At 28.8% G+C, this 22382-nt stretch overlaps 1 long non-coding RNA gene across 2 annotated transcripts; it reads right to left on the minus strand.

The window, feature by feature from the left end:
- Positions 1–7363: 7363 nt before the first annotated feature.
- LOC145100099 (uncharacterized) lies at positions 7364–22126 on the minus strand. Of its 2 annotated transcripts, XR_013704818.1 has the most exons (8): positions 21552–22126; positions 21260–21334; positions 20986–21050; positions 20792–20862; positions 17651–17684; positions 16846–16902; positions 16674–16744; positions 7364–7524 (listed from the first exon to the last, which is right to left on the minus strand). It is a non-coding gene; the product is annotated as an uncharacterized LOC145100099 (long non-coding RNA). The 2 variants fall into 2 exon arrangements; XR_013704819.1 differs by lacking the exon at positions 7364–7524 and having other exon boundaries at positions 16468–16744.
- Between the last annotated feature and the right edge of the window lie 256 nt (positions 22127–22382).

Genomic DNA, 22382 nt, shown 5'->3' on the forward strand with positions numbered 1-22382 from the left:
CATGTACGATAAGATTTTCACCATTCGGGAGAGGTATTCTAATGATTTTCTCATAATAACACAGCCATGCCTACTATCACGTCAAAGCTACCCAACTCTATTGGAATAAGGCCAATGCTAAATAATTAATTAGCTAAATTCTAAGGAGACAAAACTTCTATTTGCTCCCGCATCGAATAATATTGACGCATAGTTATCGTTTACGAGGAACGTACATGTTATCACTTCAGGGATTTGACGAGCTTCTTTTGCACCAATCACAAAAACTAAACCTTATGGTTTCCCTGATTAACCTGCCTCGTCGGGTTCTGACCATTGTTACCGGGCCTCTTGTTAAGTTTAGGACAAACATTTCGAAGGTGATTTGTACTCCCGCATTCGTAGTACGCCCTTTTTCCATCCATATTTAGCTTACAATACCTAGTGTACTTTGGATGTGAACGATTGTATTGTCCTCCTTCCTGAGTTTTCACCACAAGATTCCTCACAGCCTTTAGCTCACGATCTTCTTTTCTCTTTGATTTTTTGACTTTCTTACCATTAGAGCTTCCCTTTGCTAAAATCACATACCGAATCATGTCGTTAGTCAACCTATTCGCTAGAACTACTGCACTTTGAATGGTAGTTGGGTTTGCTGATGTAACCATCCTCGGATCTCTGGTGCCAAACCCCAAATGTAGCGGTTAACAATGCGAGGCACCAATTTTGCAAGTTCATGGAAGCGATCTATCTCAGTTCCAATCATTGAATGGTTCAAGAATTCATACTCTAGCTTTTGGAATTCATCTTTGGGACAATACTCTTCCATAAGTTGCTTCTTTAGATCTTCCCAAGTTAGTTGGTATGCAGCCTCACGACCCAAGGTTTGTACTTGAGTTTTCCACCTGGTCAATGCCCTATCTTGGAGTAGACAGGATGCATACTCCACATTGATGAGATCGGGGCATTTGCTGATGTGGAGGACTAACTCGGTACTGTCAATCCTTTTTAGTAATCCAACAACGCCTTCTTTTTTCATGGAATTCCTTAGGGACTTGTAGCTACATCTCCTATCATTGTTACCCAAATTTCATCCTCTGTTTCCCTGGTTAGCATTATGCAACATCTGGCGTTCTAGGGATGTATGCGGTTAAGCCTTCTTGAACATAAGAAAAGAAAATATCTATAAATATTTGTTTAGAATAGTGGATAATATTTAGTTCATCATCATTTTTCAAACTCTGTACGTTGTCAAAATAATACTTTGCATTATTACTATGCATATAGATTGGGAGTCTACAAAAGATCTTTTATCCAATTACTGTCAACCAAAAAGTTTTTGAGATTTGATTTCAATTTTTATAATTCGTGAATGTAGTAATGATTTTCTTCACTTTTTACAAGTACAAAAACATTACATTATAACTAAAATAGAGTTTTGCTTCCCCAAAAGATGACACACTTGGGTTTCAGTACATAGCAAGAAACGACACCACCAAGATCAGCATCAGTCCTCCAAACACATAACACGTAGTCATCAATCCACTTGTAATCCCCTTTACAGTCTCGACAGCCTCAATATCCTCTACCGAATACTGAAACTAAATATCCATCCCTGACATCAGCTCTGTCAACAAGTTTTGTTGCCATGCGATCGTCGTACGACTCTCGTGTAAGACAACTACCATCGACACGACCCTCCGAGACTCCCCAGGGGTCATGCATTCTTGACGGATAGGTATTCCAATGACAAAGTCCTGTTCTCGATGAGTCAACTGCTACACTCGGTCCTGGTCCACCCGACTCTACGTAAGAGGATCCTTCAGAAGACTCGGAAGCCTCACAGGAGATTCGTAGTGATAGTGTGCCAGGAACGCGGGACATCGTCTGTATCAGTGTTGCCTCAATTACCGCTCTATTGACTACGCACCAAACTAGCTACAAGAAAGAGTCTACCAATACCTAGGAGGACGACACTGATTAAAGCAGGACCGAGGGGACCTTTGTAGGGTTTCATTGGAATACATGTCCGTCAGGAAGGTATGACCCCTGAGGAGAAGAGTCACGGAAGGTCATGTCGATGGCAGTTGATTTACACGAAAGTCGCACAACGATTGCAAGGCATCAACACTTATTGGCAGAGCTGATGTCGAGGATGGATATCCTGTTTCAGTATTTAACAGAGGCTATTGAGGATGTCAAAACTGTAGAGGGGTTACAGGTCGATTGATGACTACGTGTTATAATGCAATGTTTTGGTACTTTAACTATTTTGGAAGTTGTGAAGAAAATTTTACTATTATATCCACAAATTATAAAAAGTGAAATCAAATCTCAAAACTTTTTGGTTAAATGTCAGTAATTGGATAAAAGATCTTTCATAGAATTAATGTAAGGCATGTGACACAAACAAGCTTAAAGTCTCAAATCATTAGCGCTCAAGAGAAAGCTTTGACCGTTGATAATCTAAGAGACGTAGTGTCTCATAGATCAATATACTTTGTTCATCCAGGAGCGGACAAGATGTATAAAGATCTAAAGGAATTCTATTGGTGGCCTAGAGTGAAAAAGGATAGCACGTTATATGTCGGAAAGTGTCTAAATTGCTCAAAGGTCAATGTTAAACATCAGAAACCATCAAGATTATTGCAGCAACCTGAAAATCCACAATGGAAGTAGGAACAAATATTCATGGATTTCATCACCAAAGTCCCTAGAACTTCCAGAGGACATGACTCAATTTGGGTTGTAATAGATCGACTGACAAAAACCGCGCATTTTCTCCCTATCCGAGAAGATTACAGTATGTAAAAAACCGACTCATATCTGCATCGATAAAATTATGGCACGACATTCATGATAGATATAGTCACTTCAAATCACAATTTTGGCAAATGTTGCAGAAGGCTCTAGGTACAGAAGGCTCTAGGTACCCTGATAAATTTGAGTACAATGGATTTCAGAGGAAATTGGGAATACTCATTTGCCTTTGGTCGGGTTTTCCTACAATAACAGTCACCACACGAGTATCCAATGCGCTCCATACAAAACTTCATATGGACGTAAATGTCATTCTCCATTATACAGACTTAAAACCGCCAGAGGGTCAGAAAAGTTATGCAGATAACTGCAGAAAACTTTTAAAGTTCCAAGTCGACGACAAAGTGCCTTTAAAGGTTTCACTTTGGAAAGCGCTGGTACATTTTGGGAAGAAAGGAAAACTGAGCCCCAGACCCTTTGAGAACCCTTTGAGATTATTGAAAGGATCAGTTCGGTAGCGTATAAACTCAAGAAATGTATAGCTGATGAAACATTGATCGTACCTTTGGAGGAAGACCAAATTGATGTTAAACTTAACTATGTCGAGGAACCAACAAAGATCCTTGATAGAGAAGTAAAACGGCTTAAGCAGAGCAAGATTCCAATTATGAAAGTGCGTTGGAACTCGAAACGATAGGGCAGGTACATTTGGGAACGTGAAGGCTTCATGAAGCGCATTTACCCTCAAAAATGCTGACAAATGTCAACATTAACTAAAGTTCGAGGCGAAATTTTCTCAACCGCGGGATACTGTAACAACTATCAAATTCAGGTCATTCGTTGACTTGAACATTTTGTATGAAACATGTAGACACATAGTATCCTTGACCTAATAATAGAAATTAGGTCAGACTTGTAGGAAGTGTGGAATTTTAATTAAGACATCGTTATCACAATTTCAAATCACTGAGTAGAATGCTGTAACTGGAAAAAATTTCAAAGGAAAATGCATAGATGAGGTACAAAAAAAATGTTTAATGCTTTGATGTTAATGTTGTAACATAAAGAAAAGTAAAAGTATAATGCTGAAAATAGGATGATTTTGAAAATGTAAGGTACTACGCTACTAAAAATGGGAAGATTATTAAAAATGATATGTGCAACTCTAAAAAAGGGACAATTTTTTAAAATGCAATGTGTAGTAATAATAAAACTGAAAGTTTAATGTTAAATTGGAAAAAAAAATTTAAGTAAAATGCATAGATAAGAAAAACAAAAGTTTGATGTTTCAATGTTGTAACAGAAAGTAAAGTGAAGTATAATGGAATGATGAGAAATTTAAAAAAAAAAAACAAAAAAAAAGTTAAAAGTTTCAATGCTTAAAACGGGATGATTTTTGAAAATGCAATGTGCTATTAATAAGAAAACAAAAACTAGGATGTTATAATGGAAGATTTTTCAAAGTAAAATGCATAAATGAGAAAAAAAATGATGTTTCAATGTTGTAACAGAAAGAAGACTTAAAGTACAATGCAAAATTTGGCTGATTTTTAAAATTAATATCTGCAATGCTAAAAATAGAATATTTTTTAAAAAAAATATGTGCAATGCTAAAAATGAGAAGATTTATGAAAATGTAATGTGCTATTACTATGAAAACTAAAAGTAAACTGGGTGATTTTTCAAAGTATAATGCAGTGAAAAAAAAAGTTTGATGTTTTATTGTTTTAACAAAAAGAAAGTAATCTACTATACTAAAAATGGGACGATTTATGAAAAGTAAAGTACAATCTAAAAACTGGATGATTTTAAAAATGAGATGTGATATGCTAAAAATGGGTTAGTTTTTTTAAAATGATGTGTTACTAATAAACAAACCATAAGTAAAATGCTATAATTAAAAAAAAATTAAAGATCAATGCAAAGTATGATGTTTCAATGTTATAAGAAAAAAGTGAAAGTACAAAGCTTAAGAAAGATGTATTTTGAGAATGCATGTTCAGATGTTTAGTGGAACATACCTGGATTGAAATGAAAATATTTTTGCTACTTCTCAATACACTGGAGTATCCCCACTGTAAGTGACAAAAAAATTGGAAATTAAACCCTAAAAAAAGTAGTACAATGGAAAGAAAGAACATCAACAAATAATGTGTTTTAGAACCAATAAACCTTAAAGAAACACAGTTACTGAACTATAGCATTGTAATCTGTTTTTTTTATATATAACAAAATACGAACTAAGTTTTTAAATGGATAAATAATTTGATGTAAGGAGAAAATAAAGGAAAACCACTTATATCATTTTACTAATCTTTTTGTAGCTAGCTTCACCATTTCCTTGTCTCCCATAACATGTGAGACAGATCCTAGAAACACATACCACAAAACATAAGTCAAAGTGTCATATATAACTAATGCAATCATTATAATGTGTAAACATTTTAAATTTAAAATGATACAATAAATAAGAGTTTGGAAGCATAACTTTAATAAGGGGAAAACAAGAACGCAATGTAGTAATAAAAAGAAAAACATAAACTGCATTCTTTTTTGTTGTGTTTACACCTTGAGAATTATACGAAAGTAAATTGCATTTATAGAAAAGAGGCATGTTACATTAAGGCATTGTATTTCAGAAATTCAAGTGTACCTTGATACACATAAAAACCGTATAGAAACGCAAGTTTTCTCAGAAAAGAAGGAAGGGCATAAGAAAAAACAATCTCAAGAGGAAAACGACTTTGTAATGTTTCCTGAAAAGTGGAAGAGAGAAGAAAGAAGAAATATGGAAGAGTCCGACCTTCTCTTTTTCAAGTCAAACGTTTAGGCTATATGGTGTTCTCTCTTATTTGGGTATGCCTATGTGAAATGTTTATTTTTATCAATAATCATTTATTTTTGGAAAATTGAGTAATCCAACCACTTTGTAATGGTTTTTTAACCGCAATAAGAGTAATTTTGAAAAATCATCATTAGGTCCCGAATGACCCGTATTTCAATCGGATAACCGGATATAGTGATCACAACCCTGGTAATGTGGCTCCCTATAAAATAACATTTTGATCCCACTAATGCCAATTTTCAGGTTTTTCTGAAAGGATTTTTCTGAAAATGAACAAATCATATATGGCTTTCTTGTTAATAGGGTTTGAGTTTAAAGATTTTGCTGAAAATTTTTCCTTTTATATCTACTAAATTAATTTAAAAAAACTCATTTATTTATTAAAAAAACTCAAAAAAAAGATATCATTTACATCATTTTCACTAGAAAAACTCATTTTTATTTATTAAAAAACAGGAAAATGATAATTTATTTATCATTTTGGGGTTTTTTGTGTTTTCTTCCATAAATATCATAACAAAAATCATGACTATATATCAATTTTAGCATGTGTTTTTATAAGTATTATAGCTCTTGTAACATTCTTTGCAATTATTTAAGTTACGTGTTGTAAAACAACTTGAACTTAATTTGGACACTTATAAAAAAATGGAAACTCTCTTCATTTCCATTCTTTATACCTAGGTCACTATTTTTTTTTACACACATGCCCTAAATTATTACAGCACAGCCAACTGGAAGACATAAAATGAGTAAGCATATAAATACATAGATGCAGCATGAAGTTAACATTCAATTTGTTTTTACTCAAGGCCTAACATGTGAGGACCATAAACCAGAGGATTTCGTTATATGGACAAAATAATAAATCATGATTTTAAAGCCAATCATCCTGTCTTACTCAGATAAAATTTTCAATTACCAAAAAACAACCAGAAATCAAGATACCACAACTAACTAAAAAGTTGCAGAGATGAAATTTTAGCCTAAAGTGGCATCTGGGGTAAAGCATCAGAAAGAAGAGGGTCATAATACACATTACCAAGATGGAAATAAAAAGAGATTATTGACTCAATTTTTCATTGGGGCATTTTGTGAAACACTAAAAAGACACAAACAACCCAAAATAATACTCCATAACCAGATTCCTAATCTAATAAAAAAATATGTGAATGCTACAAAGGTAGTTAACACCTCATGTAAAGGTTAAATTAAAATCAATAGGATTAAAAAAAGTACCTCAAGATAAACCTTCTGTCCCCTGTGGCATTCTCCGATTTGTGTGAAAGAAAAAATGTCAATGAAAAAACTTCAATATGGGAAGCCCACGCAGAATATCGTTCTTGATTTCTCTGTTTTGCTTCAAGATTCCGGAGGTTTTATTTGCTGAAATCAAACGAATGAATATTTCAAGTGTTCCCTTCAAAGAGGTTGGGGTAAAAGTTGATATTGGGGGTGAGAGGCTTCGGTTTCAAGAAACAAGGCAGTAGAGGAGAAGTTACAAGTGAAATGTTCAATCAAGAAGGGAAAATAAGAAGGAAGCAGCAGGCTAGGTGGCGTGAGATGAACGATTAAGTACTATTTCCTTTGAAACTTGTAAGCAAGTCAGATGACATATGTTTGTAGAGTGGACACCAATGCCTGAAGAAAAAACGGAGTGCATGAGAAGGAGAACAATTCTTGATATCAATTTATTTTAGAAGTGAGATTGTTTATAGGAGCACAAGAGAAAAACGATTAATATCAAAAAATTCAAGTGTACCTTGATACGCATAAAAACACTATAGAAACCGCAAGTGTTTCAGAAAAGGAGGAAGGGCATAAGAAAAGAATGACCCCAAGAGGAAAACGACTAACTTTCTCATAATTTCAAGAAAGAAGAAATATGAAAGAGTTCAGGCGTCTGAAACCCTCTTTTTCGAGTCAGTTAGTGCTCCAACCTGTTTGAAGATCATGATTTTAATTAAACAAAATCTTATGCATTAATTAGGCTATATAGTGTATGCCTATGTGAAATCTTTTTATTTATCGATAATCATTTATCTTTGGAAAATTGAGTAATCCAGCCACTTTGTAATCGTTTTTTAGAAATAATAACCACAATAAAAGTACTCTTGAAAAATAATCATTCGGTCCCATATGACCCATTCCAGACCCGTATTTCAAATGGATAACCGGATATAGTGATCACAACCCCGGTAATGTGGCTCCTTTATAAATAACATTTTGAACCTAGTTCAAACTCATATTCATTCCACACAACATTTTGGACACCAAACCAACTCAAACAATATCTTCTAGCAATGGAGATATTCATTTTTTTGTGAGTATCTTCCCATTACTTTTATAATGGGAAATCTGCAATAGAGTCCCTAATTTTGGCTCTATTAACGCAAAAGTCCTTCCTCTTTTTTTTTCAATTTAGCCCCTAAAACCGGTAAACACTTGCTAAAAAACCATTGTTCCCGGCTAATGCCCTTTTTCAGGGTTTTTCTGGAAAAATACTCATTTTTATTTATTAAAAAAACTCAAAATTAAGATATCATCTACATCATTGTCACTAAAAAAATAGTCATTATTATTTATTAAAAAACAGGATAATGATAATTTATATATCATTTTGGGGTTTTTTTGTGATTTCTTCAATAAAGATCATAACTAAATATCATTTTTAGCATGTGTTTTTATAAGTATTATAGCTCTTATAACATTCTTCGCATTTATTTAAGCAAGTTGACATTTAAGTTATGTTTTGTAGAACAACTTGAACTTAATTTGGTCACTTATAAAAAAATTGAAACTCTCTTCATTTCCACTCTTTACACCTAGGTCGCTATTTTTTTTACACACATGACCCAAAAAATTCAACAATAAAGGTATAGTATGATTTGATTCAAGTAAATGTATGTGCTATTAATTGAGAAAAGACATATATATCCAATTAGTTTGCATGTACCCTTTAACTATTGTAGCTTCTATAACGTTTTTTGTAACTATTTAACCATGTTGGGATTTAAGTTATTTGTTCTAAAACAACTTGAACTTAATTTGATCAATTCTAAAAAAAGTAGAAACTCCTTCCATTGCCATTTTTACACCTAAGTCACTTCTTTTTTACACCCAAGACCTCAATACCATCTATATTAGTTTTGTTCATTAATTTAGCAGATTTAAAAGAATGCTATATGAGAAGGTTCTTTAAAACGATACTTGATGCTATTAAAAAAACTGAAAGTAGAATGTTGTAATTGGAAGATTTTCAAAATGTGATGCGATGATGAGGAAAAAAAGTTTGATGTTTCAATGTTATAACAAAAAGAAAAGTGAAAGTACAATGCCAAAATAAGATTGTATTTTGAAAATGCAATATGCTACTAATGAGAAAACGTAAAGTAGAATTTGCTTCTAATAAGATAATTGAAAGTAGAATATGCTATAAAAGGAAGATTTTTCGAAGTATAATGCAATGATGATAAGAAAAAGTTTGATGCTTCAGAGATATAACAAAAGAAAAGTAAAAGTATAATGCAAAAAATGGGATGATTTATAAAAAAGATATGTAAAATGCTAACAGTAGGATGTATTTTGAATATGAAATGTGTTACTAATAAGAAAAATAAAAACAGAATGCTATCATTAGAAGATTTTTAATATTAAAACGGATTCATGAGAAAAAAAGAGTTTGATGTTTCAATGTTGTAACATAAAGAAAAGTGACAGCAAAATGCAATAAAGATATTATTTTTGAAAATGCAATGTGCTACTAAGTAGAAAACTAAAATTAGAACCCTGAAATTTGTAGATTTTTCAAAGCAAAATGCATAGATTAGAAATATAAATGTTTAATGTTGAAAGGAAAGAGATAGTACAATGATAAAAATGGGATGATTTATGAAAATGATATGTGCTGCTAATAAGAAAAACGAAAAATAGAATACTTTAGTTGGAAAATTTTTAAAGTAAAATGCATAGATGAGGAAATAAAAGTTTGATGTCTCAAAGTTTCAACAAAAAAAAGAAGTGAAAGCACAATGCTAAAAATGAGATGATTTTTGAAAATGCAATGTGCTACTATTAAGAATACAAAAGGTAGAATGTTAATCATTAGAAGATTTTTAAAAGTAAAAAGTTTCAATGTTGTAAAGTAAGTGTACAAAGTTAAAAAATGGGATGGTTTTTTTAAAATGATGTATGCTGAAAATGCGATGATTTTAAAAAAAAATGTAAAAAGCTAATATAAGGGCGTATTTTTAAAATAAAAGGTACAACTAATAAGAAAAGTAAAAGTAGGGTGTTATAATTGGAAGAATTTTCAAAGTAAAATGCATAGATGAGGTAAAAAAAAAGCTTTAATGCTTCAATATTGTAACAGAAAGAAAAGTAAAAGTATAATGCTAAAAATATGATGAATTTTTAAAAAAAATGTGCTACTAACAAGAAAACATAAAGTGCAATGTTCTAATTTGATGATTTTTCATAGTAAAATGCATACATAAGAAAAAAAGAGTTTGTCGCTTTATGTTGTAACAAAGAAAAGTAAAAGTACAGTGCTAAAAATGGTATGATTTTTGAAAATGCAATGTGCTACTTTTAAGAACACGGGAAGTAGATAGCTAAAATTAGAAGATTTTTCAAAGCAATGCATAGAAGTATAATGTTCCAATTTTGTAAAGTAAGAGTAGAACACTAAAAATAATATGATTTTCGAAAATGATATATGAAATGTTAAAAACTACGATGGTTTTTAAAAATAATGTATGCTAAAAATGTGATAATATTTAAAAAATATATGCAAAAAGCTACTAATAGGATAAATTTTAAAAATGAAGTGTGCTACTAATAAGAAAACTAAAAGTAGAGTGCTATAATTAAAAGATCTTTCAAAGAAAAATGCATAGATGAGAAAAAAACTAATGTTTCAATGTTGTAAAGTGCATAGATGAGAAAAAAGAGTTTGATGTTATAATGTTTTTATAAAACGAAACATAAAAGTACAACAATTAAAATGGGATAAGGAAAAAAAAATTGATGTTTCAATGTTATAACAAAAAGAAAAGTGAAAGTACAATGCCAAAAATAGGATGTATTTTGAATATGCAATGTGCTACTAAAGAGAAAATATAAAGTAGAATACTATAATTGGAAGATTTTTCGAAATAAAATACATTGATGAAAAAAAAGAGTTTAATGTTTCAATAACATAAAGAAAAGTAATAATAGAACGGTAAAAATAGGATGATTTTAGAAAATAGCATGTGAAATGATAAAAATAGGATGGATTTTTCAAATGATATGTGCTAATAAAAAACCTGAAATTAGAATGCTATAATGGTTAGATATTTCAAAGTATAATGCAATGATGATGAAAAGAAAAGTTTTATGTTTCAATGTTAAAACAAAAAGAAAAGTAATTGTAATGCTAAAAATAAGATGATTAAAAAAATTAAATGCTAAAAAGTGGATGTATTTTTAATATGAAATGTGTTACTAATAAGAAAAATAAAAATAAAATGCTAGAACTTGAAGATCTTTCAAAGTAAAATGCATAGATGAGAAAAAAAAGAGTTAATGTTTCAATGTTGTAACAGAAAGAAAAGTGACAATAGTATGCTAAAAATGAGTTGATTTTTTAAAATGAAATGTGCTACTATTAAGAATACAAGAAGTAAAGTAAAATGCACAGATGAGGAAAAAAAGGTTTAATGTTTCAATGTGGTAAAGTAAGAGTAAAACAAGAAAAATTAGATGATTTGAAAATGCATTGTGCTACTATTAAGAAAACTGAGAGTAGAATTCTATATTTAGAAAAAATTTCAAAGTAAAATCCTTAGATGAGGTAAAATACAGTTTGATGCTTCAATGTTATATAAACGAAAAGTGTAAGTATATTGCTAAAAATAGGACACTTTTATATTTCTATGTGAAATGATAAAAATGGGTTAATTTTTAAAAATGCAATGTGCTACTAATAAAAAGACTGAAAGTAGAATGTCTTAATTGGAAGATTTTTCATGTAAAATGCATAAATAAGAAGAACATGTTTGATGTTTCAAGGTTGTAAAAGAAAGAATAACTAAAGTACAATGCTAAACATGGGAGGATTTCTAAAAAAATGTGTAATTCTATAAAAGGAATAATTTTTTAAAATGCATTGTGCAAGGCAACTGAAAGTAAAATGCTGAAATGTTGACGATCTTTTAATGTATATTGCAATGATGAGGGAAAAAAGTTTGATAATTCAATATTATTACAAAAAGAAAGTGAAATTAAAATGTTAAAAATAAGTTTTGTTTCTAAATTGAAATGATAAGTAGATTGCTATACTTGGTAAAAAGATTCAGAGGAAATTGTATAAATGACGAAAAAAATGTTTGGTAACTTAAATGAAAAGTGAGTACAATGCTAAAAATGGGGAGATATTTTAAAATGAAATGTCCTATTTTTAAGAATACAAAAAGTAGAATTCTATGTTGAACACTAAAAGTAGAATCCTATAAATGGAAGATTTTTCAAAGTAAAATGATTAATATAGAAAATATAAGTTTGATGGTCCAATATTGTAACAAAAATGAAATGACTTTCGAATTATATGTGAAATGCTAAATATGAAATGGTTTTTGAAAATAAAATAGGCTTTCTAATAAGAACATTGAAATTAGAATGCTATGATTAGAAGATTTTTTGAAGTATAAAACAATGATGATGAAAAGAAAAGTTTGATGTTTCAATGTTATTAACAAATAGAAAAGTGAAAATATAATGCTAAAAATGGGATGAATTTTTAAAAAGATACGTGAAATGCTAGAAATATGATGTAATTTGAAATGAAAGGAGCTACTAATAATAAAATTAAAAGTATAATGTCATATATGGAAGATTTTTCTAAGTAAAATGCATATATGAGGTAAAAAAAAGTTTAATGCTTCAATGTTGTAACAGAAAGAAAAGTAAAAGTATAATGTTGAAAATATGATGTTTTTTTAAAACGCAATATGCTACTAAATAGAAAACATAAACTAAAATGTTTTAATTGGAAGATTTTTCAAAATAAAATGAATATATTAGTAAAAAAGAGTTTGATGTTTCAATGTTTTAACATTAAAATAATTCACAATATAATGCTCGAAATGGGGTAATTCAATAAAAGGAAATCTGCTACAATGTGGAATACTGAAAGTAGAATCCTAAAAACGGAAGATTTTCCAAAGTAAAATGCATCGATGAGAAAAAAAAGTTTGATGTTCCAATGTTGTAACAGAAAGAATACTTATAGTACAATGCAAAAAATGGGATGATTTTTTAAATCAATATATGAAAATGCGAAAAAAAAGATTAGATTTTTTAAATTATATATGCAATGCTAAAAATGGGAAGATTTATGAAAATGTAATGTGCTACTAGTAAAATGCTATAACTAGAAGATTTTTCAAAGTAAAATACATAAATTAGAAAAAAAAAAAAAAAAAAAAAAAAAAAAAAAAAAAAACAAGTTTCATGTTTCAATGTTGTAACAACAGAGAAAAGTGAAAGGAAAATGCTAAAATAGGAATGAATTTTAAATTTAATGTGAAATGCTAAAAATGGAATGGTTTTTGAAAATGATATATGCTTGTAATAAGAAACTTAAAAGTTATGTGCTAAAAATGGGTTAATTTTTTATAATTATAAGTTCAAAAAACTGAAAGTAGATTGCTGAAAATGGGTTAATTTTTAAAAAATCAATGTGCTAATAAAAAAAACTAAGAGTAGAAAAGCTTAATTGGAATATTTTTTATAAAACAATTTGCATAAATAACAAAAACTGAAAGTTTTTTGCTATAATTAAAAGATCTTTCAAAGAAAAATGCATAGATGAGAAAAAAAACTAATGTTTCAATGTTGTAAATTAAGAGTACAACGCTTAAAATAAGATGATTTTTAAACATAATATGTGAAATGCTAAAGATGGGATGATTTTTTAAAATAATGTATTCTATAAATGTGAAAACTTCTAAAAAAAACATAAAGGACAATGTTCTAATTGGATATTTTTCAAAGTATAATGCACTCATGAGAAAAAAAGTTTGATGTTTCAAAGTTATAACAAAATGATTTGTGAAAGTACAAAACTAATAAAAAAACATAAAGTACAATGTAATAAATGGAAGATTTTTCAAAGTAAAGTGCATAGATGAGAAAAAAGAGTTAGATGTTATAACTTTTTTAATAAAACGAAACGTAAAAGTACAATAATTAAAATGGGATGAGGAAAAAAAAATGATGTTTCAATGTTATAACAAAAAGAAAAGTGAAAGTACAATGCCAAAAATAAGATGTATTTTGAAAATGCAATGTGCTACTAAAGAGAAAATATAAAGTAGAATTTTATAATTGGCAGACTTTTCGATGTAAAATGCATTGATGAGAAAAAAGAGTTTAATGTTTCAATAACATAAAAAAGAGTAAAAATAGAACGGTAAAAATAGAGCGGTAAAAAAGATGGATTTTTCAAATGATTTGTGCTAATAAAAAACCTGAAATCAGAATGCTATAATGGTTAGATACTTCAAAGTATAATGCAATGATGATGAAAAGAAAAGTTTGATGTTTCAAAGTTAAAACAAAAAGAAAAGTATTTGTAATGCGAAAAAAAAAAAGATGATTTTAAAAAAATAAAATGCTAAAAAGTGGATGTATTTTTAATATGAAATGTGTTACTAATAAGAAAAATAAAAATAAAATGCTAGAACTTGAAGATCTTTCAAAGTAAAATGCATAGATGAGAAAAAAAAGAGTTAATGTTTCAATGTTGTAACAGAAAGAAAAGTGACAATAGTATGCTAAAAATGAGTTGATTTTTTAAAATGAAATGTGCTACTATTAAGAATACAAGAAGTAAAGTAAAATGCACAGATGAGGAAAAAAAGGTTTAACGTTTCAATGTGGTAAAGTAAGAGTAAAACAAGAAAAATTAGATGATTTGAAAATGCATTGTGCTACTATTAAGAAAACTGAGAGTAGAATTCTATATTTAGAAAAAATTTCAAAGTAAAATCCTTAGATGAGGTAAAATACAGTTTGATGCTTCAATGTTATATAAATGAAAAGTATAAGTATATTGCTAAAAATGGGACACTTTTTTATAATTCTATGTGAAATGCTAAAAATGGGTTAATTTTTAAAAATGCAATGTGCTACTAATAAAAACACTGAAAGTAGAATGTCTTAGTTGGAAGGTTTTTTAAGTAAAATGCATAAATAAGAAAAAAATGTTTGATGTTTCAAGGTTGTAACAGAAAGAATAACTAAAGTACATGGGAGGATTTTTAAAAATAATGTGTAATTCTATAAAAGAAATAATATTTTAAAATGCAATGTGTAGTAATAAGGCAACTGAAAGTAAAATGATATAATGTTGACGTTCTTTTAAAGTATAATGCAATGATGAGGAAAAAGAGTTCGAAAATTCAATGTTATAACAAAAAGAAAGTGAATTTAAAATGTTAAAAATAAGTTATATTTCTATAAATTGCAATGTGCTACATAAAAGAAAACTACAAGTAGATTGCTTTAAGTGGTATAAAATTCAAAGTAAATTGTATAAATGACGAAAAAAAACGTTTGGTAACTTTAATGAAAAGTGAGTACAATGCTAAAAATGAGGAGATTTTTTAAAATGCAATGCCCTACTAATAAGCATACAAAAAGTAGAATTCTATGTTGAACACTGAAAGTAGCTAAAAATAAAATGGTTTTTGAAAATAAAATTTGCTTCTAATAAGAACATTGAAATTAGAATGCTATGATTGGAAGATTTTTTGAAGTATAAAACAATGATGATGAAAAGAAAAGTTCGATGTTTCAATGTTATAACAAATAGAAAAGTGAAAGTATAGTGCTAAAAATGGGATGAATTTAAAAAAAAAAAATATGTGAAATACTAGAAATAAGATGTATTTTGAAATGAAAGGAGATTTCATTTTATTAATAAAATTAAAAGTAGAATGCTATATATGGAAGATTTTTCAAAGTAAAGTGCATAGATGAGGTAAAAAAAAGTTTAATGCTTTAATGTTGTAACAGAAAGAAAAGTAAAAATATAATGTTGAAAATAAGATGTTTTTTGAAAATGCAATGTGCTACTAAATAGAAAACCTAAAGTAGAATGTTTTAATTGGAAGATTTTTCAAAATAAAAAGAATATGAGTAAAAAAGAGTTTAATGTTTCAATGTTTTAAAATAAAAATAATTCACAGTATAATGCTACAAATGGGGTAATTTAATAAAATGAAATCTGCTACAATGTGTAAAACTGGAAATAATATCCTAAAAATGGAAGATTTTCCAAGGTAATATGCATAGATGAGATAAAAAAAAGTTTCATGTTCCATTGTTGTAACAGAAAGAAAACTTACAATAAAATTCAAAAATATATCTAATGCTAAAAATAGAAGATATATTTTTAAAATCATAATGCTAAAAATAGAATATATTTTTAAAATGATAATGATAAAAATGGGAAGATTTAGAATGCTATGATTGGAAGATTTTTTGAAGTATAATAATGAAAAGAAAAGTTTAATGATTTAATGTTATAACAAAAAGACAAGTAAAAGTTTAATGCTAAAAATGGGATGATTTTTTATAATTATAAGTCAATTGCTAAAAATATGCTACTAATAAAAAAACAGAGAGTAGAATGCTTTAATTGGAATATTTTTTAAAACAAATTGCATAAATAAGAATACCGAAAGTAGATTGCTACAATTGAAAGATTTTTCAAAGTAAAATGCTTTCATAAATTTTATTTGGAAATTATGCTTTAAAAGAATTTAGAACTAGAAGTACAATGCAAAATGCCATTGATAAGGAAAAAAAAAGGTTTTAATTGGTAGATTTTTCAATGTAAAATGCCATTGATAAGGAAAAAATGTTTAATATCTAAATGTTGTAACTATTCAAATACAGGAAAGCTTTTGTTCTTTGTTGTTGTTTTAAATATCATTTTGTTTAGTTACTTCATAGCAGAACTTAAAGTATTTTGCTAATTCTTGCATTTAGCCCTTTTGGAACATACAACAAAAATATACAGACGTTTTTTGGAACATACCTGGAGTAAGAAATAAAAGTATTTTGCTATTTCTCCATACACTTGAAGTATAACTAGATTCAGTATCCCCACTGTAAATGACAAGAAAAATGGAAATTAACAGATGTCTACTATAACTAAGTTGTCAACAAAAAAAATTGAAATTGAACAAAAAACTAACAGCAGAACATACCCAGCACTGAATTAAAGTGTCAATTGCTTTCATTATAATCTTCAAAAAACTTGGTGGCTGTTTTATAAAATAAAGAGAAAAACCAATTAACTAAACCCGAAAAGAATTAGGTTTTTTATATCAAAAAAGTTCAGTGAAAACCGGGTTAACTTTATCTTCAAATGCATTAAACCCTAAAAGAACTACTACAATGAAAAGAATATCAACAGCTAAAGAAAATTTTCATTTTCAAGTCTAGAGTTGACAAGTATGATACTAAACTTTTTGTAGCTTTACCATAACATGTGACAGATCCTAGAAGCACAGCACAAAACATAAGTCATGGTGTCATATATAACTAATGCAATCATTAAAATGTGTTAACATTTTAAATTAAAATGATGTAATAAATATAAGTTTGAAAGCATCACGTTAATAAGGGAAAAATGAAAATGTAATGTACTAATAAGAAAATAACATAAACTGCATTCTTTTTTCTTGCATTTAAACATTGAAAATTATACGAAAGTAAATTGCATTTATAGAAAAGAGGTGTGTTACATTAAAGCAGTGTATTTTAAAAATAGCTACCCAATTATTACCAAGATGGAAATAAAAAGAGATTATTGACTCGATTTTTCATTGGGGCATTTTGTCAAACACTAAAAAGACACAAACAACCTATAATAATATTCCATAACCAGATTCCTAATCTAACAAAAAAATATGCCAACCCCAATATAACTGTAAGTTTAATGAATGCCACAAAGGTACTTAACACCTCATGTAAAGGTTAAATTAAAATCAATAGGATTAAAAAAAGTACCTCAAGATAAACCCTCTGTCCACTGTGGCATTCTCTGATTTGGGTGAAAGTAAAGATGTCAAAGAAAAAACTACAATATGGGAAACCCATGCAGAATATCATTCTTGATTTCTCTGTTTTGCTTCAAGATTCTAGGGGTTTGATTTGCTTCAAAAGGTAGCAGTTGTACTTCATACAGGATAGTAGATAGTGTATTACTTGAATCTGTATGAAGTACAACTGCTACCTTTTGGTTTTTGTTAACTATCTCTTTGAACATGGATTTTTTAGTTGGTTTGTAATAGAAGGAACTGCAGGATTTTCTTGAATCAGGTGAGTTCTTGAAATAACTCGTATGCCCCGTTTGTTACACATGACATGACAAAACAAATTATAATTCTTTTCCATGATCATGGTTTCTTGCAAGTGTTTTTTAAAAAGAAAAAAGATAATGTAAGTCCTCAAGGCTTGAGCTTTATGTTTCTTTCTTTCTAATGTTGTTGTTTTAAGCTTATATTAGTCATTTTCATGGGAGTTTGATAAACTCCATGATCAAGTCCGAAACTTTGTGGTTATTTATGGTTCCAATGATGGTTTAAGATGCACATCTGATCCTAGCCACTCATCTTAGGTTTCAACAAAAAAAAATAAAAAGAATATGTTTTTGCTTTTTGGCATTTTTTATTTCCATAAAAAATTAAAAAATATCATATGTAAACAAATCCATGTCAGCATAGAAACTCATTCAATATTCTAGCAAAATAAGTTACAATATTCTAACAGAATCTTACTCATGCCACAATTAGATGCTTTTTTAAAGTAAAATGCTTGGTTGGGTAAAAAATGTTTGATGTTTCAATCTTGTAACATAAGAAAAAGTGAAAGTACAATGCTAAAAATTGGAGGATTTTTTGAATGGCAATATGTTAATATTAAGAAAACTTGAAGTAGAAATATTATAGTTGGATGATTTTCAAAATTCAAAGCAAAACGCATGGATGAGTACAAAAAAGTAAGATGTTTTAATGTTGTAACATAAAGACAAGTAAGAAAAAATGATGAGATGATTTTTGAAAATGTATTATATTAATAATAAAAAAACTGAAAGTAGAATGTTATAATTTGGAATGTCTTAATAATAAGAAAACTAAAAGTAAAATGTTATAATTGGAATAAAAAAAATTCAAAGAAAGCATAGATTAGTAAAAAAAAATGATTTTTCAATATTGTAACAGAAAGAAAAGTGAGTAAAATGATAAAAGTGGGATGAATTTTGAAAAGGAAATTTGACAATACTAAGAAAAATAAATGGATGATAAAAAAAAATATGATGTTTCAATGTTGTCAAAAATGGGATGATTTTTAAAAAAGGAGTTTGATAAAAGAAAATGGGATGATTTTTAAAAAAGGGATGATTTGATAAAAATGGGATGATTTTTAAAAAAGGAGTTTGATAAAACTAAGAAAAATGCATGGATGATTAAAATAAATTTGATGTCTAAATGTTATTACAAGCATAAAAAAATTGAGTACAATGCTAAAAACATGATGATTTTTCAAAGTAAAATGCAGAGATGAGTAAAAAAAAGATTGATGTTTCAATGTTGTGAGTTGTGAGAAAAAATATTTGACATGATTTTTGAATGTGCAATCTTTAAATAATAAGATATTTAAAAGTAGATTGTTATAAATAGATGATTTTACAAAGTAAAATGCAGAGATGACTAAAACAAGTTTTATGTTTCAATGTTGTAATGTTGTAACAGAATATAAAGTGAGTACAATGTCAAAAAATGAGATGATTTTTGAAAATGCAATGTTTAAATAATAAGATATTTAAAAGTAAATTGTTATAAATAGAAAAAAAAAATTTAAGTAAAATGCATGGATGAGTAATAAGAAAGTTTGAAGTTTCAATGTAGTGACAAGAAGAAAAGTGAGAGTACAATGCTAAAAATTGGATAATTTTTGAAAATGCAATGTGTTAATAATAAAAAAAACAAAACATAAAATGCTATAATTTGATGATTTTTTAAAGTTAAATGCATGGATGAATAAAAAAAAGTTTAATGTTTCAATACTGTAACAAAAAGAAAACTGATAGTACAATCCTAAAAATGGGATACTCTTTCAAATTCAATGTGCTATTAATAAGAAAACCGAATGTGGAATGCTATAATTAGAAGGTTATTCAAAGTACAATGCATAGATGGGAGAAAAAAAAAGTTTGATGCTTCAATGTTGTAACAGAAAGGAATGTGAGAGTCCAATGCTAAAAATGGGATGGTATTTAAAAATGGAATGTTAATAATAAGAAAAATAAAGGTACAATGTTATAACCGGATGATGTTTTATAGTAAAATGCATAGATGAGTAAAAAGGTTTGATGTTTTAATATTGTAACAGAAAGAAAACTAAGAGTAAAATGACAAAAACAGAATGATTTTTGAAAATGTAATGTGTAAATAATAAGAAAACTGAAAGTAGAATGCTCTAAATGGATGATTTTTCAAAGTAAACTACATAGATGAGAAAAAAATAAAGTTTAATGTTTCAATGTTGTAACAGATGGGAAAGTGAGAGTGTAATGCTAAAATTAGGATGCTTTTTGTAAATGAAAATGTATAAATAGTACGAAAACTAAAAGTAGAATGATATAATGTGATAATTAGATGAGAAAAAAAAAGATTGATGTTTCAATGTTGTAAAAGAAAGTGAAAACACAATATTAAAAATGGGATGATTTCTAAAAATGTAATTTGCTACTAATAGGAACATATTTCATAGTTTGATGTTACAATGTTGTAAAAGAAAATAAAAAAAATGTGAATGTACAATGGTAATAAATGGATGACTTTTGAAAATGCAGTGTTATAATAATAAGAAAACTAAGAGTAGAATGATATAATTGGAAGATGAGAAAAGGTTTTGTTCTTCGTTCTTGGTTTAAAATTATTTTGTTCTTTGCTATTCGTTTTTGTTTTGAATATCGTTTTGTTACTCAGTTCATAAGCATAACTGAGAGTATTTTGCTATCTCTTGGATTTAGCCCTATGCATATTGAAGTTGTTTTGGTCTAAAATACTAATCAATGTTAAACTAATACATACAACAAGAATTTAGGACACACAGCAAAAGATAGAGTTGTTTAGTGGAACATACCTGGATTAAGCAATGAAAGTATTTTGCTATTTCTCAATATACTTGCAGTATAACTAGATTTAGCATCCCCACTATAAGTGACAAGATAAGTGGAATTAGACAGATGTTATATATCACTCAATATAATTAGAAAACTGTATCTTACATTGTCAAGGAGAAAATTCAAATATAAAAAGAACAGAAACAGGACATACCCATCACTGAATATAATTGGATAAAGAAAAAATTTCTGTCTTTTCCCATAACTTAGTGCCAGGTCCTAGAAACACATAACACAAAACATAAGTCATACATAATCAACACAATCTTTGTAATTGGTAAACTTTTTAAATGAAAATGTAATCTAATAACAAGAAAATAACAGAAAGTGCAATCTCTTTTCTTGCATATAAACCCAGGAAATTATATCAATATGGCTTTCTATTTGGGTAAATATTTTAAACACCATGAATGTTTCAAGAAATTAACCTTTGGAGATGTTAGTTTCTCATGAGGTTGGCTTTGAAGGGGGCACCATGGTTTCAGGTGGCAACATCCATATTCCTGTAAAAAAAAAAGTAACTAGGTTGTCAAATACTTTGTGTTCATGAAAAATAAAAAGACGCAAACAAACTATAATTATATTCCATGATCGAATTCCTAATATAATAAAAAAAAAATAATAATAATAATAAATTAATGCAGCATAGGTACTTAAACCCAAAAGAATTCAAACATAACTCAAGAATCTGAAAATGGGAAACAAGTGGTAGAATCAGACCGGAATAAGACACCCTCTGTCCATGGTGGCCATCGCCGGCGCAGGAGCCAGTGAAAAGGTCACGATTAGGGTGAAATCAGAGATGTGGGAAAACCATGCAGAACATCGTTCTTGATTTCTCTGATTTACTTCAAGATACCGGAGGTTTGATTTGCTGAGATCAAACAAAAGAATGCGTTGGGGCGTATAAGTTGATATTGGTGATGAAAGGCTTTCGTTTCAAGAAAGAAAGGCGGTAGAGGAGAAGTTAAGTGAATCGTTCCATCAAGAAGGGAAAAGAAGATGGTAGCAGAGCCAGGGTAGGTGGCGTGAGATGTATTATTCATCCGATGGAAATTGTAACTTGTAAGTAGGTATAATGTGGGTTTATAGAATGGACAACAAATACATGAAGAAAAATGGGTTTATAGAATGTATTTTGGATCAAGAGGAGGAAAAGGATGAATAAGAAGGAGAACGAAGACCAGAGGAAAACCCTGGTAATTTCAAGAAAACAAGTACTCCGAGGAACCACATTAGAAAAGTAGATACGAAAAGGAAGAAGAATATGAAGAGTTCAGGTGCCCTCTCTCTTGGTGGCAGACGAACCGTTTGTGAATCGGCTCCAACTGCTTGAAGATCATGCTTTTAATTAGAATCTTAAGCATTAATTGTGTATTATTAACCGGTCATTTTAATTTTTTGAAGGGTTTTTCCGTTTTATTTTTAATTATAAGAATCTTTTTATCATAGAGTATTATTTTAACTAAGGCTCGTCAGGGTGTATTCGACATCGTATTCGGCAACTTTGGCGGGGCAAGGTCTCAGCAACTCAATGATGTTTTCCCATGA

Source organism: Lactuca serriola, chromosome 4, assembly GCF_051521515.1.
Source record: "Lactuca serriola cultivar US96UC23 chromosome 4, Lser_US96UC23_V15, whole genome shotgun sequence".
In the NCBI taxonomy this organism is placed as follows: domain Eukaryota; kingdom Viridiplantae; phylum Streptophyta; class Magnoliopsida; order Asterales; family Asteraceae; genus Lactuca; species Lactuca serriola.